This window comes from Hydra vulgaris, chromosome 02 (genome assembly GCF_038396675.1).
Source record: "Hydra vulgaris chromosome 02, alternate assembly HydraT2T_AEP".
In the NCBI taxonomy this organism is placed as follows: domain Eukaryota; kingdom Metazoa; phylum Cnidaria; class Hydrozoa; order Anthoathecata; family Hydridae; genus Hydra; species Hydra vulgaris.
In genome coordinates, this window is record NC_088921.1 from 4429964 (window position 1) to 4444420 (window position 14457).

The following is a 14457-nucleotide window of genomic DNA, read 5'->3' on the forward strand; positions in this document are numbered from 1 at the left end:
AAATATTAAACATTCTAGTTTTTTTACCAGCTTACCACCTTAAGGTGGCACACAACTGAAAACAAGTTTTTTTGTAAATAATCAAAATTTTGATTTTTTTTTTTTTAATGACAATTATTTTATATTAAAATAAAATAAAAAACAGATAATTTTTTTTTTTAATTAATTTTATTATCCATAATGGCCAAAAATGGGTTGTAAAACATGTGTTTTTAGTAAATCTTCAAAACCTAATAACTTAATTTTGCCTCAACTACTGAAACTAAAATTTTGAACATAGCTTCCTAATCATATTTCACCCTGTTTGACCGTGGGAATTTTTATAATTTAAATTATTTCATGAAATATTGCATTTCTAACAAAATCACCTAATATATATATGAAATATCAATAAATTCAGCACTATAAACATCAATATTTCACTTTCTATAACTTTTTATGAAAATTCTGAGGGTTAAATGAAGTATTATATTATGATAAACAAATCCTGAAAATTGTATTATGTAATTCTGTTTTGTTAATGAGAAAATGTGTTTCAAAGTTTAAAAAAATACATATTGAGAAAAAAGCAAAAATAAGAAAAAAATATATAACAACATAAAAATTATCAAAATCCACCAGAGATGTAACTATCAGTTGTTTCTTTTATTTGCTGATCGTCTATGAAACCTTTTTTAACTGCTCTTATTTTTTTCTCTGCATTTTACTTTTATCCGTTGACCTTGACTTCATATGTCGAATTCTGGTTTTGTCAACTTTACTTGACGAAGCTAATGTAACAATTCCACTCAAGCCAAAGTATTTTAAAACTTCTAATACACCATTAGCACCATCATTATAATGCAGCACTGCTGAGTATGTTCCCATTTCAATTGTAGACTTACTAACAAATGTGTGCTTTGGTACGCGAGACCATATAATAGAATTTAATGCTTCATTGGCATTTTGCGTCGTTCCATGCAAACATTTAATTAGAAGATCATCAGCCTGAAGATCCTTGATGATTGGTAAAATAAGATTCTTAATCCAGATAGTTATACATGATTTTGATTTGTAATTTGTATTATTTAGAGCCCAATATTTGCACCAACTTGCCAATCCTCTTGGGCAAAACTGATGTTGCATTTGCTGGTTTTCAAAGTTGGTAAAATGAAATAAAATAGCATAAACTGCCTTTTTCATAGCATACAAGTTGTTGACATTTTGACGAATGGCCATGCCATAATAGTTTTGCATAGAACTTATACATTTTTCTGTTAGGTTACCTCTACCTGATAAAGGTGTTTTAGTGCCTTTGTGTGCTTTGACTAAATTTCTAAGTCGTGTACCCAATCTTTTTTGCACATGACCTACACATTCAAGTTTTATTGGAGTGATGTCAAAATCCTGGTAAGGGTTTGAGTTTTTGACATCTTTGAATGAAGAAGTGTCTCCATCACCTAGAAACTCTTTATAAATTAGATTATTTTTTTTAACCGAGCGATTAAAAATTGTTACTGCTCCTGCAGACTCCATACTTCCAGACGAAGATTTGTGATTTATTAAACATTGATGATCAATTATCCAACACTGATATTCTGGAGTTCCTTTTTTACTGTTCCACATTTTACAGCCCATGCAGTACTTAGACAAAACTTCAATACCAATGCATTTATCCCCAGAAATCGCAGTAACTACACCGTGCAATGAATTGTGACCGCGTTTCTGCCATGTACCATCAATTGAAACTCTTACACATGGTATATCCTGAGCAATGTCAACTTTTTTAGAGTCCTTAGTCGCTAATAACATACTTTTCTCTGAAGCACTTTTATAAGCTACCATAATAGTTTTGTTAAATTTTTGAAATCCATTTTCAGATATACATTTTAAGTTCATGCAAGATGAAAATGTTTTTATAGCTCCATAACCACAGCCTACTTCTCGAAAAGCTATTATTGCACGAATATTAACATCATATGGTGAGTTAGCTGTTACTGCATCAAATTTAGCATTTATTGATTTGTTTGATGAATTAAATCTTTTAACATAATCACAGTGTTCACATTTTAATTGAAACAAATGTGCAAATCCTTTTCTACTGGAATCAACATCTGTTAAAAGTAATGGCTGAAAGCAGTTGTTGCATGCAGTTTTAGCTATAAGTTCTTTAAGAATTGAAAAATTAATAAAAACAAAATAGTTATCTTTTCCAGAATCAAATGTATTCGAGTAGTTGGGTTTGATTTTCCTTTCACTAGAACAGCTACTTGCTGCTTGAGTTGTGGACGATGTCATCGTCGATGATAAGATGTAAGAAGAAGATGATTTTTTATTTCCAACAACACCATTCCATTTTCGTTTTATCTTTCTTGATAAATTTTGTTTAGTTTTATTTCCTTGTTTATTCATTTAAAAACAACTTTATTCCAACTAAATTGAAATCAATTTTTAAATTATTTGGTATAAAATGAGAGAAAAGTTACAGTATAAAAGACTAACATTAACAGATTCAAAACACTCTTGTTCGTAAATAAAATTTTGAATTATGACTTTTAAAACTGAAAACTAACAAGAGTCTGCGTATAACAAATTAAAACCAAGTTTGTGATGGTGTTTTACTGTTTTGAATTCAGAAAAACTCCTATGACTGATGGTTGCTAAGGCGTTGTTAGGGAATTTATTTTCAAGTGTCATCTACTAAAATGATATTAAATCAACTTTTATATCATTTTTGAGACTAATTTTTTTTTTATATGTTCAAGGAATGGTTATAGAATCAAAATACCCAAAAATCTAAAAATTGATTTTTTTCAAAAAACTTGCTTTTTTTCAGTTGTGTGCCACCTTAATTGATTTAATAAAGTATTTAAAAACAAACGTCTTAAAACATACCAATATGTAAATGTTTAACAAAGCATACATATTTTCAAAGAAATTCTTTAAAGATAATGTAGTCGGTAAGTTGTTTATTTTGAAATGATGAATTGTTTTTTTACAGTAATTTAAAAAATTATATATATATATATATATATATATATATATATATATATATATATATATATATATATATATATATATATATATATATATAGATAGATAGATAGATAGATAGATAGATAGGGATGTGAGAATATGCGTTTTTTACCGTAAAAAAAGTGTTTTAAAAACTTGTCCGCATTTTGATTTAGCAAAAAGTTGAATTAGGCCAAACCAGGCTGCACCTCTTTTTTGGAGCTAAATGAAATAAAATTTTGTATTTATTTAAAAAAAGGTTAAACTAAAATTTTATTTATTTCATGGTTATTTTGGTAAATAAAAAATAATGTAATTTTACTTTTTAAATCTTTGATGTTTTTCTATGAATCACTGCTCCTAAAATAAGCAAGGGTCCTTCTTTAATTCAAAAGTTCTTTTAAAATATTTATTAAACCACCTATCCTCAAAGTTTGAAGTAAATCTGATGTGCTCCTATTAAGTTTAGGTTTCCTCAAGCACCCAAGGTTTTTTTGTGAATTTGAAAATTTGAAGCATTGTTACCCTGAGTTCGCATATATTAAGTTTCCGGATCACATGGTAGTTTTATTGAATTCTGATTGGCGCAACACTTGTTTTCTTATTTCGCTTCTAAACTTTGAACAGATTATTAAATTTTGTTTTATTAAATATACAAGTTGTTTGGTCTATTGTTCAGTCTATTATTTTGATTTTAGTGTATTTTTTATTAGATTTATCATATAGAATTTTTATATTCTTTAGTAATTCGCAAATCTCAAAATGCAATAGTTCCTGAAGCTTTTAATGAGTTTTCATCAGCATCAACTCCAGCCTTTGTTGAACTTTCTTAACCATCTAATTCTTCGGTAAATCAAAATTTGATAAATCCAAATGGTTCAGGGATTGTGCCAATCAAAGTTCAAGTTGAAGATCCAAGAGGAGCCTATGTGACACCAATAAAAGCTAAATTAAAACGTCGTCTTATTTTATTATCACAATCACGTAGTGATGAAAGAAAAAAGTATAGGGAAGCAATTTTTAACACAAAGAGCAAACTTAAATTAGCCTATTGAAGTAAGACGTAAGTAAGTAAGATTTTTTTTGAAGAAAAAAATTTGGAAAAAAAATATCATTATTTGTAATCTTATAAAAAATTTAAAATCTATTAAAGTTAAAGCAGGTCTTCAAAACTGCAAAGGCTGTTGTTAATAATAAAAAGACAGAGACAAAAATATCAGCAACTTAAAAAACAAAACTTTGAAATTCTACAACTTATAGAAAAACTTGTTATAAATTCTCAAATAATTAAATCACTTGAACATCAAAATCTTCTTCTTGTAGAAAAGGTTTATAGTTTAGAATGCAATTTAATGGTTTCGAAGAAAAACAAAAAAACATATAAAATAGAACTACGAACACTTGTTTTTGATGCTGCGGCTAACCAAGTATCTGCAAACTGCATTTCTTCTTTAATTCAAAGGTTTACCCAACATCTAGGTGTTACTATTAAAACTGTTCCTTGTCGCACTACTGTCGAACAAATGGTTAGGGAACTAGGAGTTATCACTGACCTCCAAACAGCAGAAACTGCTATATCTGAAAAGAATTTAACACTTAGATTTGATGGCACAACGCAGGAAGGTGTACATGCCAGCTTTACCCACCTTACAACTAAAACCGGTTGTCAAGTTGTAGTGCTAGATGAGTTAAGTGATGGCACATCAGAGGACTACGCGCAGCTTGTATGTCAATCCATAGACAACTTAGCCAAAACTTATGCCTCTTTTCATTTAAAAGTTTTCAAGAATGTCGTCAAACTATAATTGGCAACATATCTAATACACTTTCTGATCGAACAAATTATACCACAAAAAAAAGTTAAGTCTGGCATGAAATAGAACCTTCAATGAGTTAAATTGTCATTTTCATTCTATAGAAACATTTTCCAGTAGCTGTAGATCTGCACTAAAACTCTTAGAACACTATGAAGTTTTATCGATAAATGATATTTCATAGTTTTAGTAATATATCGAGTTTTATATGATATATCATTGCTTTAGTGATATCAGTGGCGGATCCAGGTCATTGTCCTAAGGGGGGTTAATTTGACAAACAAAAAAAATCCGCTTTTTTTTTTCTTCAAATAAACCACTTTTTTATTTGATTAAAAAATAATATTTTTAGAAAAGTTTGCTTATAAATATATTGAATGTATCTGTATATAAATATCTTGAAAAAATCAAACATTGAAAATAATTATTTAGTCTGTTTTAAGGGACTGATTCATATCCATGAAGGCCCAAGGCAGAAAAATTTTTGGGGCCTTAAACACTTCTAAATACCACAATTTTTTTTCAACGATATCCCATTTAAAAATTGAGCCTGCTAAAATCATGGTGCACAGGCTGCAGTCTTGTCTGCCTATAGATAAATCTGGCCCTGTCTGTAATGTGCAATAAAATAATATCTTTAGTGTATCCTTTTTGTTCATTAAGACTTTTACTTCGAGAAACTCCGTTTTTTCGAAGCAACGCTTACAGGAAAGATGCAAAACAGTTGCAAAATACATTTAATTAAAGGGAAGACATTACCATCACAGTGCTTTTATGCTTCCAGTTCACATTCAGGTAGGTCTTGTTGCTTTTTGGTTGCGTCTTTCCATTTTAGCTCCCAAAACTCAAATTCTGAAGAAACTTTCATTAGTTGGACATTCTCATCAACAGTATTTATGTTGGGCAGCTCTTTCATAAAACTCAGTATATTAGTTATGGATGCTATTAACTCCGTCTTTGTTTTATTTGATAAATTTCTAGGCATTGCTACATTTAATTTAAAAGAGTTCAAAGTTTCATCAGAAGGTTGCTTTCCTCAATTTAGCTTAAATTTATGAGAGTGGACCATCCAGAATTTAGGCTGTACATATATTTTGCAACGTATAAAATTCTTATGTAAAACATCTAGATTTCTGGTAAATATATTGCTTTTTGTTGTGGTTTTGTTGTTGTTGTTGGTACATTGGGGCGGACACTTCATGATGCAGTGTCATAATTTACATTTAGTAAAATATCAAATCAGTAAAATATTTGAGACAGAATAATAACAAAACAAAAATAACTGTTTAAGTAAAAAAGTTAAAGGGGACATAAACATATCTCCATTTTTATTTTTTATTCAAAAGATGAGTAGTGTAGTTTTTTATTGAATGAATGTAATTTGTTTCTTAGATTTTTATGTTTTTTTTTTTTAATTTAACAGTAATTAAGGATAAAATTAACAGTAACAAAATTATACATTTTCAGTTTGATTTACCTGTAAACTAGCTAACTGGTATTGCAATCTCTAGTAATGGAAATAAAACACATAAAATAAAATGATTCTGAAAATATTTGATTTTTTTTTAATTCAGTTTTTTTTAATGAATTTTCAGACTTTCAGCTTTTTAATAGAATATGCTGGGTGTTCTATTTAAAAAAATCACCGACCAATATATATTTTTTAAGTTATTTTGTTTATTTTTTTACATTATTAGTTTATGCTTCTCATAGTTTTGTTGTTGGTGATCAAGCACAAAGATGATCAAACACATGTTTTTCTTGCATTTTTTAATCTGAATTGAATTTTTTTTAAAATAAAATTTGTTTGGTTAAGTTTGTTTTTAGTTTGAAGTATTTTTCCTCTATCTATTCAATTTGTTAAACCAACATCACAGACAAAAGAAATAAAACGATCCCTAATACACTTTCTATTTGTCAGATCAGGTCACCCTACTATTAATAAAATGTAAACCAGTACAACCTGCTTCATATTAACATCAGGAAGAGCATGCAGTTTTAAAAAATTGTTTCAAATAATTCATAATGGCATTTAAATGTTACTGTAGAGAACCATCGGAACCACACAAGTTTGGAAATGTTGATCTTAAACTTAAGAAAAAAATTCAATTTACATATTTGGGGAAATAATTTGTAGGGAAGTGCTTAATTATTTTCTATGTTGGCAAAGGTTTATTTGTTTTATCAATATAAATAAATAGAATTTCATAAATGTTAAGGTTTTATTTTTTATTATTCTAAGTATAACTTATTTTTTTGGTCTTTATGTTGTGTTTTTTTAGCATAAATACCTAAGCTGCTTTGCTTCTGTACAATATTCAAATTTCCATACCCTAACTCTGTATTAGTATTTTTAAGGAATACTAACACAAAATACTTTTATTTGATTATTTTCAAAGTTTTTTGCAAAAAGTTATCAGCATTTATATACAATTTTTAGAAACCCTCATCATAATTCTAGCGTCCATGTTTCTTCGCTTCCACAGATTATATGTTTCTCATAATGCCATTCCTCCAATATCTAAATACCTTAAAGCCCACCATTAAGTAATCTGTCGAAAGCTTAAGGTCAACAAACTTCATCCATAAATCCATTTTCTTTACTAAATATCTTACTTGAACTTGCCTAATAATAAATATTACACCCTTCTCTGACCTAAAAACAAGCAGCATTTTACTGATACAGTAGCGTGCAAAAGTTTAGAAACGCCAACTTTTTTTCAATTTTTACTACATAACTTTACACAAACTTCCATAAATAAGCTGAAATTTTTATCAAATGTGCTCTATATTATTTCGATTTAAAATATGAGCCACTAAAGTTTTAAATTGAACGGTTAATTAAAATATAATTTTTTTTTTTGAAAATGTTTAGAAACAACTGAATTTGATTAATATTTCTTTCAAAAAAGCTAAAACTTTTACTAAAATTTACAAAATAGCAATTTTTTTAACAATAAAATAGTTTTAACAAAACACTATGTATTTGGTGACGTATCCATTTGCTTTTAAATCAGCATCACAGCGAGGAGGCATTGAATTTACTTATTTAATGAGCACATCCTGAGGAATATTATACCAACATTCTTTAATCAATGCAAATGAATGGTTTTTGTTAGTTGTTTTTTCTATCAACTAATTGCTGGTTGATGTACTTCCAAAGATGCTTAATAGGATTGAGATCTGGGCTCTGTGAAGGCCATTTAAGAGCTTTGATTTTTTATGATTTAAATTATTCATTAACAGATTTGGCGCAATGCTTTGGATCATTATCTTGTTGTAAGATCCATTTGCAAGTCATTTTATGCTTTGCATGTGGCAGCATAAAATTCTTATGGACCAGAGAGTTTATTTGGACATCAGTCTAAATAAACTCTCTGGACCATAAAACCTTCTAAGTAATGAATGGGACCCACATTTTCACGACTAAACATACTTAAACCATAACATTTCCTCCTCCATGATTAACAGTGGGTAACTGATATTTTGGATTAATCTGTCTCCTACTGGGCCCCTAACATACTTAATTCTGTCACTACTTTATAGTATAAACTTTGATTCATCAAAAAAAAAGACTTTTGACCAGTTTGACCATTAACCGACCAACTATTATGATCTTTTGCAAATTTGTTCTGGTTTTTAAATTTCTTGCAGGTATTTACGGTTTTTTAACTGGACAACGGCCATAGAGTTTATTTTGTCGTAATTGACGTTTAGTTGTATTGACCCTACAGCTTGTGCCATGAAACTGATGCATTAAGTTAGACAGCAGACTTGCAAGTATTATTTTTGGAATACCTTACCTGATAATCTATCAGACTTTTTAGTTGTAACTTTAGGTCTTCCAGAGCAAGGTTTGCTTTCAATAGTTTTGCGCAGACAAAATCTTTTCATAGTGTGACTTATTTCTGGTTTGGAAACATTGTAAAGTTCAGAAATCTGTCTGTAAATCATTTTATTTCCCACAGCTTTTGTAATAAATTCCATTATTTCCTTTGAAACTTCCTTAGCTTTTCCAATGCTTTTAAAATATTGCTTAGTAATTGAATTATAAAATTTTACCAATATTTTGGCAAATAGTTATACTTCAATGCCTTTGAAATATCTCAAAATAATTAAATAAAAATATTCACAAATATTTTGACTTTGAATTTTGCTTTTGTTTACAAAAACATGATATATTTGCGAAGTATGATACTGTTTCTTAACTTTTGCACGGAAGCTTTTTCAAAAAACAATTAAAAGTTAATTAACCTTTCAATTTACAACTTTTGTGATTTGTATTTTAAATTAAAATAATATAGAGCACATTAGGTAAAAATTCCAGCTTATTTAAGAAAGTTTGTAAAAAGTTATGCCATTAAAAACTGAAAAAAAGTGGTGTTTCAAACTTTGGCAAGCTACTGTACATAAACTGCTTCTTATGTTGTTATATGTTCTTGCAATAGTTCTTTCTAAAACCTTCATCACTTGGTCAAGCAGGTTTATTTCTTGATATAAAATACCCTACATTTACAAATCTTTAACATCCAATTTTTCTTTTTTTTCATCCAACAACTTTTTTGCATTTGTTCTTTACAACAGTGAAAAAATTTTGCAAGCATGATATGATTGCCAACCTTTAAAATCTAATAATTAGAACAGCCATGGCTTGATTTTATGCTTCTAATCATTGCGGATTTTACATTTGAACAATTTCATTGCAAAGATCTAACACATAATGAAAATCCACATCACTGAAGCTTTCAAAACCTACCTCAATACACTAGAAGGATTATCAACCTTGTCTAACTGAGGCTTTTGTATATCCTTTATTTTCCTTCACTACTTGTTATCTGATGGTCCTCTAATCTTATTCACCTTCCTTGATCATTTCAAACTCTTCATTTAGCAATTTTTCAAAATGAGCCATCCAACTTGTTTTTACTTAAACTTCATTTGTAAATATTTTTTCATCTAGCCCTTTAATAGACCCTTTAACAAAATCTATATTTTTTGTAACTATCTGCTTCACAACTCTGAATTCTCCATTCAATTTATTCATCTAGAATCTTACCTCATACCTTCTGCTTGTTTGATTGAACTTTGTATACATCTTGTTTTGTCTTGCTCTTAGACTTACAATGCAAGAACCTGTCTTATGCATTCACAGACTCTTACAACATTTTATAAAATTGGTTGATTTTTGCTACAATTTTAACCAAGTATTCATTGAACTACTACAATTAATTTTTAAATTTTCCTGTTTTCATGACTAGAGACCATTTAATAAGGATTTAGGGTGTTTTAGGCCATGACTCGTTTATAACTCTTATTTAGATACTAACTGAACGTTAGTTTAAAAAAAAATTTGATTGGTGCTGCAGATGCTTTTTATACAAGGTAATTACAAGTTGCAATGTTTTCTCGGAAAAATTGCTGCTGAGAAGTCCTTATTGGTCTGAGTCATCAATTGAAGAGGGTATGTAACGTCTATTTAAAGTCTTTAAGTGTTTCAGCTAATATATTGAAACATTGCAAATTATTATGAATAGTGTGATTTTATTTTTAAATTATTGCAGTTCATCTATTACCCCGACAGTCGCAATCAGCATCTGTTTGTCATCTTCATGCTATGATTGAAGGTACTTAATAAACAGACAATTATAATGCTTATACTTAAGTAGTTTCGTTTTAAATAGCAAGTTGTTGCTCTTATTTTTACCTTATTTTTTTAAACTTTCTTAGTTTTCGAATGAGTTATTTTAAACCCAAAAATCTTTACAAATGACTCATCCAGTTTAAACATGAGGGGCAACTGCCTTGAAAATTATTACAAGTTTATGGCTTCGAACTAAATTTTTCTTTCTGTAAACATAAGTTGATAACTCAAAATAAAGAGTTTTACAAAAAATTATCTTGTCCATAAGGCAATTATTTAAATAGAATCATTATATTTAAATTAAAACTAGAAACAATATTGAGCTAATTTAGTTTTTTATTTTCAAAAAGAATTATATTGTCACAAAAGGTTCTAATTTATGAAATGCTTTATTTGGTGCTGTGGCTAGTGGTCTGGCCCCCAAAATCTGTCATTAAGGCCCCAAAATTTAAAAAAAACTTTTTACTATTAACCATTTTTACAAAAACAATATTTAAATTTTGAAAAGGTCTCACTAAATTGTGTCAAAGAGCCGTTTAATTCGTTTGTGCTTCCGCAATTGTGGGCATGAAGAAGCCCAGTTACTCTGACTTTAATAAACAATCGCCTAAAATGTTTCTTCTTTTTCAATCAAATAATTCAACAAGAACTTTTTACTAGTTACTCTGACTTATAAACAATTGCCTTAAAATATTATTCTCTTTTTCAATCAAATAATTCAACAAGAACTTTTCATTGATGTAAATAAATTGAATTTTTTTCAAGGTTTTAATTTATTTTAAATTTTCTATAATTTATCTTATAAACAATAAAACAACTAATTTTAACTATACTTGCATCGAGTTTTTAAATCTAACAGTAATTTTAGTTTTTCATAATTTAATATTAGTAAGACACTCGTTACAATAAAAAAAGCACGTCTCGGCTTAAGCGGCGTAGCGATAAAACAAATGAACGGGTCATTTCAGAAAAACCTTAGGCCACTTTATTACTAAAACAAGTCAAGAACCAATTTGCATCATCTGTGGTTAAAGTTCTCCTAATAAATCAAATAAATTTTTGCTGATGACTTAACTTTATACTCCTGTCTTGACAAAAAGTCTTTTCTTTTCGGTCGCTTAGAACAGGCAGCTGATTTTGAATCTAATTTCACTTCTGTAACAGATTTAAGCTTACAGTGACTTGTAAATTTAAACTCCAACAAAACTCAGTTATTTACTTTAAACAACTATCGCAGTACTGTCGACACTCCTATATTCCTATATATATTCCTAAATATGATGAATGGCAACCCTCTCACTGAGTTTTCTTTTTTACGCCTTCTTGGATTTTTGTTTACTACTGACCTTTCAAGGAAACCATATATACAATCGATTGCTATATTAGCATCTGCTAAGTTTGCTTCGCTTTATTGTGCTCGCCATTTTTTCTATCCTGACTCCATTCTCTATCTTTACAAATATCATACTCGCCGTTATCATATTTGGGCAGATTCTTCTGTTGATGCTCTTTCTCTTCTAGACAAGGTCCGAAAACGCCTTGTTAACGTAGTTGGAACCGCCCTATCTACTAAGCTTGAGCTTTTTTTCCATCGTATTAAAGTTGCATCTCTTTCTCTTTTCTACAAAATACTATCATGATTAGGGTTTCTGTCAGCTGTTTAACAGTAACAGTAAAACAGCTGTTTTTTCGCCAAAAACTAAGAACAGCAAACAGCTGTTTTTTTGTAACTGTTTTTTATTGCTTTTTTTTTAAATTTTGATATGTTACCGCGATTACATTTTACTTTTCTAAAGTTAAAGTGATTTGAAAGAAAAAATTTCCTTACAAGTAACTACTTTTTTAAAAAAAAATCGCGGGGCTTTTCCCTTCGCTTTGAAGAAAGTGATTTTGTCACAATTTAAGTTAAAATAATAACTTATTATAACAAATAATTATTTAACAAAAAGTAAGCTATATTACGAATTAAGTTTAAGTATCTTGCACTATTTAATACTTATTTAGATTTCAGCTATGTCTTTTGTTTGGGATTTTGCAATTAAACGCAAGAATGCAAAAACAAAAGATCTCGAAGGTCAATGCAAACGTTGCAACAAAGTTATTAAGTGTTCTGGTAATTCAACGACCACATTAAAGAGGCACTTGATTTCACATGGTATTACGTTTCATAAACCACCTGATACAGCTGAATCCAGTCAACAAGCTGTAACTGAAAAGAGAACAATGATGATCCCTGAAATTTTTTCTAAAAAAATGACACTTAAGGAGATAGTAAGTGACTTGGCCACTGAAAATATTTCAATACATGCCATCACAAACAGCAAATATATCCGTTTATCCATATCACGAGACAATTTTAAGTTGCCAAGAAACGAGAGCGACGTCATGAAATTAATTCACGATGATTATGATGATAAGAAACAAAAAATGATTGGCAATATCAAATAATTGCTGCAGAAGAATGCAAAGTTTAGCTTTTTGGTTGACGAGTGGACAAGCATACGAGGACGGCGATACTTTGGAGTGAATCTTCACAATAATGTTAATAAGCTGACTTCTAAGACAGGACTTGTTCGCATATTAGGCTCATGCTCAGCTATGGATATGATAGAAATTATGAAAAAACATTTTTTAAGTTTTGGTTTATCAATGAAAACCGATATTGTTGCTGCTACTTTGGATGGTGCCTCTGTAAACAAAAAATTTATTCGTCATGCTGAGATAGAGGGGCAATTTTGTCTAAATCACGGAATTCATCTTGCCGTTTGCGATACACTCTATAAGAAAAATAATCTAGTGGATGATTTGGAATACATTGATAGCGATGATGTATCAGAAACAGATGAATTTGACGAGAATGGTGACCTTCAATTCCTCGAGGAAAATTTTTGTGGTGTCGAAACTGATTACAAGGACCTTCTTAAGAAATCACGAGAACTTGTTAAATTTATAAAAAAATCATCTGTCAAAAACCATGCGTTTCAAATTCACGTCAAAAATGAGTTAGGGCATGAGAAAGAACTTCATCTCGACGTTAAAACTAGATGGAACTCAATTCCAACAATGCTTGAGTCACTTATACAAACAGAAAATTCTATTCGAGCAACATTATTTGACTTTAACTCACTTCATCAAAGCGCTTAAAAATTTGCTCAGAGCTTTAGATCCTGTAAAACTTGCAGTGGAGAATTTAAGTCGAGAAGACGCAACATTAGAGACTGCTGATACAATCATCATATTTATGTTAAAAAAGCTTTCAATGATGAACAACGAAATAAGTAAAACATTGTACGAGAACTTAAAACGCCGAATTGATGAGCGCTGGACAAGCGATATAATGAATCACTTGCGAAGCTTGAACGATCCTTCCACGACACCGTCAAAAAACACTTTGATTTTTGCTGGAAAACTTGCATCTCGCCTCTTTGGAATCAATAACGAGGAAAATGATGATGAAATGACAGTCACAGAGATTAACGATGCCGTGCAAGAAAGTTTATCGCTTCAAGATGAACTTAACATGCTTCTTCAAAAAGAAAAGTCATCAAAAACATTGGGGCAAGATAAATTCAAATGGTTAAAAAGTGAATTTGTCCTTTTCAAAAATACAGGCAAACAAACAGAGCATCTACAAATGCTTTACAATGCATTACTTTCAATTAAACCAACATCAACTGACGTTGAGCGTGTTTTTTCAGTATGCCTAAATTACTGTACAAAAATTCGATCACAATTATCGGACAAATCACTAAATGCACTTGTGTTCCTTAAATATTTTTATAACAAATCATGTAAGAAAAGTCATACAATATAGTATTTAAATAAAAAGTACATAAGTTTACTATTTTCTTTGTATTTTTTAAAAAAACAGTAAAACAGCTGTTAACAGCTGTTTTTTGAAAAATTAGGAACAGCAAACAGCTGTTTTTTGAAAACCACTGTTTTTCAGAAACCCTAATCATGATTGCTACTCAAAGGAGCTATCATCCGTAATTCCATTAGCTAAAA